A 6000-nucleotide genomic window follows, 5' to 3' on the forward strand; every position below is an offset into this window, starting at 1 on the left:
ATGCATGTAAAATAAAGCTGTTTTACTTGCTTACAAGAACTTGGTGTGATTCTTCCAGAATATGTTAGAAGAGTAAAATCTTTCGACATAACTGGCGCCCAACGTGGGGTGGCCCCTGCACGGCGCGAATCGAACAAAGAGAGGCTGAAAACCTGCGCAGGTGGAGAGAGATCAGGCTCTCCTCGAACGAAAGACCTCCGACTGAAACAGGTCGAAATTAGAGGCCAGTCACTCTTTCCAGATTCAATCCGTGAGGTGGCAGCGAAACAGGGCGGAGGAATCACAAAGGTAAGCAAAACACTATTTTTTTGTTGTTTCTGATTGGAATTTTTGTCTAAATTTTAAGGGACTAGTCAAGGGAGAAATTTAATTTTCCCAAAGTATAAGGAGTATATGTGAATAGATTCCATATACAAGAGATCTCAGGAACAGGAATAGTTTCTCGTAAGAGAAATGGGAACAGGAACCAGTTGCGCCAAAGGCTACGACAAAACTGAAGATGAAAAGTTTATGCTTGATTTACACCCAAAGAATGTAAAATATTTAGATAAATGGAAAAAAGATCATGGGTTTAGTGGATGTTTAAATAAGTCAGAATGTCAAAATCTAGTAAGATTACTATGCAAACAGGCAGGAAATAAGACAAGGAATCAAAAGAAGGTGGGGTTTCCCCAGGCACAGAAATGGCTGGAGGAAGCAAATAAGAGACATAGGGAACAAAATTTGAAAAAAGGGTGTGGTAATTCAAGTGAAAAAGACGTGTACTTTGTTCAAAAGAAAGATAATGAAACTTCCACAGTCAGTCGTAGTCACCAGAATCCCTCGGCCCCTCCCATCCAGTATCCAGACCCTGCACAGGTTATTGAGGTGCCCCCCGACCAGGACCCACCACAATACCAGGCTTCGGTGGGTGGCCCCCCCCACGCCAAGTATTATATTACAGAGAGAGCCCGACAACACTCTTGACTTATGCAGCGGAAGTATTAGGAGGGAAGGGCACTGGAAAATTAAGGAAAAGGTAGATCAGGAAGGAGAGGAATACCCGCTGATAGAAGTGGCAAATCCTCAAGCAGGCACAGAAGGCGAGGGTCCTACAATATTGGTCTACCGACTGTGGACCCGTGATGACATCCAAAAAGCGGTAGAGGGGATTCCCCATCCGAAAGTAGATATGCGTAAATTCCGTACAGACGTAGGGGGCATGAGAATGAGTTATAGATTAAACGCTGTAGAATTTGAACAAGTAATAAGGCAAATCCTAGGACCTGATTGGCACCTTATTTGCGGACGTTGGGACCCCCTGCTACCAGGGGAAGGAGGAGCCTTGCCGTTTAACTCCGAAGTGTGTAGAACCAGAATAAAGACTCTCTTAGATAAAATAGAAGAACATTGGAAGCCCAAGGCAGATTGGACTTGCATTAATCAATGCGTTCAATCAGATGACGAAACCGTAGACAATTATCTACATCGTCTCACACAATGTTTTGATGCTCATAGTGGGTTGATTAAGGCAGAAAATCAGGAAAATGACTCGCCCTATGAACAGCAATTGAAAATGCATTCTAAAGGGCTGCAAGACAGCCATTGGTAACTTTATACAAAAGCATATGATCACACACAGGACAGCTGCCTACAGCCCCTTATGGAGTATGCTAGACATGCTGAGAAATACCTGAAGGAAAAAAAAGATAAACAAGCCCAGACTTTTACAGTTAGTGAAGATGGAACTTTAATGTTAGTTCAAGGTTCCGCAAACCGCGGAAGAGGGCGTGGCAGGGGAAGAGGATGAGGATGGGGAGGCGTAAGTCATTCTGAGGATTTCGAAGGTAGGCAAAAGAGGGAGGAATGTTTTAAGTGCGAAAAAAAGGGACATTTCGCCAGAGATTGCAGAGGACCGGAGAAACCGATGGCTGCTTCCGGTGGTACCGCATGACTATATGACGGTCAGAAAAACGTAGATGGAGGGTATGAGGAAGAAGAAGAAAGTGAGAATGGGAAAGTAGGTACAAGTGAAGACGATGGGTGGGGACAGGAAATGGCAGAAAATGAGGAATATCAAATGGTAAATCTAACAGCACTAGCATCAACTATGCAATTGGTATCCCAACCAGTGATCACATTGCAAGTTGAGGGCCGAGACATAGAATTCCTTTGTGACTCAGGGCTTCTAACGTTAGTCAGAAGTACTGCCATATCATCCGATGTTACCTCGGATGAATATGTGCTTGTAAAAGCAGCAAATGGTTGTATTTACAAAGAGCCATTGTCCAAACCTCTGTGGTTTACCGACCCAGAGACGAACCAAACCATATGGTTCCAAGTAATAATTTCAAAAATCTGCCCAGTAAATTTACTAGGAAGAGATTTAATGCAAGTATTCGGCATAGCAGCCATCCCAACCTCCACTGGGATGATGGCAAGGAGAATTGAACCAAATAGTGCAATGCTATTAGAGGGGCAGGGAGATCTACATTACTGGTATAGTAATGATTTGATAGAGACAGGCCCCCAGAGTGTAGTGACGGATCTTACAAATTTGGCATTAAGCAAATACGGAATAAAAAATCCAAAGGTGTCAGATCCATTACATTGCACAATGTATTACAGAAGATGTGCCGGACCTGATTTAGAATACGAAAAGAAATTTCTTAGTTTTAAAGTCACCAAGCTAGTATTGCATAGCCTTTTTTGAGACACACTAGGTAATTCTGCAGTCACATGTAGCCTTACAAGGGATATGCAGCTGCTGTATAAGAATGAATTAACCACACATATTTCAGTCACGGAGGGTGAAGGAATGTCATGGTACCTCGTGGGTAAGAAAATAACTGAATGGGTAGGATGGACACCAGAACAGTTGGCAGGTAAAGGCGTTCAGGTTCAAAAACTTAACTGGGTTACACAAGCCAGACCGACCGTGCACCTCTGGGAAGACAAACCGATACAATCCCCTGGGACATTATGACTATGTCTCCTTACCCCCATGGAAGAATCTCAATTTCAGACTATTCAAAACTCATTATGGTCGCAGGGTCAGCACGATATCGGACTGATTAGAATGGCAGGACAGGTAAAGATTACACCCAAGTCAGAATTTAGACCTCATAAATGGCAGTATCCCTTGAGCAGAAAGGCAGAGGAGGGCATTTTACCGGTAATCACAGCACTTTTGAAAGCTGGAGTATTAATTCTGTGCACAGACTCACCGTGTAATATGCCCTTATTTCCAGTAAAAAAAACGGATGGGACATGGAGGATGGTACAAGACTTACAGGCAATAAATGCCGCGGTGGTACCTCGGGCCCCCATAGTCCCAGATCCGTCTATTCTGCTGAACGATATCCTTCCAATGGATAACTACTTTTCTGTAATTGATATTAGTAATGCCTTTTTCTCCATTCCCTTACAGGAAGATAGTAGATTTTGGTTTGCATTTACTTTTATGGGCAAGCGTTATACCTATACCAGGTTACCGCAGGGATACTGCGAAAGTCCGACCATCTTCTCACAAGAGATGTCCACCAATTTGGCTCAGTTCCAACCCACCCAAGGGTGCCACCTACTGCTGTACGTGGATTATATCCTCCTGGCTGCGACTACGGAAGAACTCTGTAAGTCCGAGACTATTCGACTACTACACTTTCTGGCACACGAAGGACATAAGGTAAATAAGTCTAAGTTACAATTTTGCAAATTAGAAGTACGTTACCTGGGTTATACTATCTCTGGGAAGGGCAGGCGATTAGATGACAGTAGAAAGAATGCTATTTTACAAGCCCCCATGCCAACTACAAAAAGGAAATGATGTCCTTTTAGGCATTACGAACTTCTGTCGAGTTGGATTCCCAACTATGCCGAAGAAGTGCACCCGCTATCAGACTTAATTTTTGCAATACCGATGGCGGCAAAAGATTTGCTGCACTGGACAGACAAGGCAGTACAGGCATTCACTAGAATCAAGCAACTGATAGCTGGGTCAGTGACATTGGGGTTTCCAGATTACAGTAAGACCTTTATACAGACTGTAGATTGCAAGCAGGGATTTATGACATCTGTTTTAATGCAAATGTATGGAAATAAGTTAAGACCATTGGCATTTTACTCTAGCAAATTAGACTCAGTAGCACGAGCATTACCACACTGTGTGCAAGCAGTAATTGCAGCCGCTTTGGCGGTACAAGCATCTGCCATGTTGGTATTGTTCCATGATCTTACGTTAAAAGTCCCGCACTCCGTAGCAGTCATCCTTCTGCAGGACAAGTTAACATTTTTGTCACCTAGCAGACATTTATCTTGTATGACTACGCTGTTATCACAGCCACACATGACAATTGAGAGATGCACTACCTTAAATCCAGCGACATTGCTACCCGTTGCTGAAGACTGTATTCCGCATGTATGCTTAGATCTCATACATTCTAAAGTTCTACCAAGACCAGATCTTAAAGATCAACCCTTACTACATGCGGACTGGACACTGTTTGTAGATGGGTCGGCACGCAAAACAGAAACAGGCACCATGCAGGTAGGATATGCAGTTACTACTGCAACTCAGATAATAGAGGCAAGACCACTCCCCGAGAACTTATCCGCTCAAGCAGCGGAACTGATTGCTGTGACAAGGGCATGTCTCCTTTCGGAGGACAGGAATGTCACTATCTATACGGATAGTCAATATGCCTTCTCTACGGTGCATGTCTTTGCTCAGCAATGGAAAAATAGAGGGATGGTTACAACCTCGGGAAAAGACATCATGCACAAAGAACTAATCCTTAAATTACTACAAGCCGTCCAACGGCCACGGGGTTTGGCCATCTGTAAATGCGCTGCTCATACCCGTGCTAAGGACCCGGTATCACTTGGTAATGCCCTAGCAGACAAAGCAGCCAAAGAGGCAGCTATGTCCAGTACCTTTTCACTTAAAACCACACCTACAGAATTACAACCAACAGATAAGTTTGATTTACAAACCTTACAAGTCATGCAGGAACTTAGCACAGTATAGGAAAAACAACGCTGGACTAGGTATGGTGTTAGACAGAACAGAGGAATCTATGTGGGACCAGATAATAAATATGTTTTGCCTACTAATCTTTTTAGGTATGCAGCACTAGTCGTGCATGGCCCTTCCCATCTGGGCCCTGCAGCTATGGTTAGAATTATCCACCTTACCTTTTGGACCAATGGTTTCATTGCATATGCAAAACGTTTCTGTCTATCCTGCATAGTATGTGCTAAATACCATGGGGGAGGGGTCAGAGTTGCCCCGGCATAATTTCCAACACCCCCCCTATCCATTTCATACAATATGTATGGACTTCATCGAATTGACCCCGGCACAACTAAAAAAGTTTGTTTTAGTAATAGTAGATGCATTTACTAAGTGGGTTGAGGCTTTTCCGGTGACACATCCGGATGCTCAAACAGTGGCTAAAATTTTGGTCAATCACATCGTCCCGCACTTTGGACTTCCTACACGCATCTACTCTGACAACGGCACGCATTTTGTCAATCACATCATTCAAAAACTGTCTACAGTTTTCCAAATTGAATTGAAACACCATTGTGCCTACCACCCACAGTCAGCAGGGTTGGTGGAACGCCACAACGGCATTCTAAAAGGCAAGTTGAAAAAACTCATGGCCGAGACACATCAGTCTTGAATTACCTGTCTACCTCTAGCCCTCCTTTCCATGCGGACAACTCCCACCTCAAAAGGAGTAACCCCTTTTGAGTTATTGTACGGGAGACCTTATTACATCCCGCAGTGGCAAAACTTGTTGCCTGCGGAACGTGAGGGGGGGTGAGGAGATAGCAGATTACATGAGGAAAATGCTGACCAATGCTAACAGCTGTTTAACGAATGATTATTTTTCAGGTTCAAGAGACGACAAAATCACGGAAATCAGACCTGGCGACTGGGTCTGGGTCAAAATCATAAAGCGCAAGAACTGGGCATCCCCCAAATGGGAGGGCCCCTACCAGGTGTTGATCGCAACT

Source organism: Protopterus annectens, chromosome 11.part0 (assembly GCF_019279795.1).
Source record: "Protopterus annectens isolate FY-2018-M chromosome 11.part0, PAN1.0, whole genome shotgun sequence".
In the NCBI taxonomy this organism is placed as follows: Eukaryota; Metazoa; Chordata; order Ceratodontiformes; family Protopteridae; genus Protopterus; species Protopterus annectens.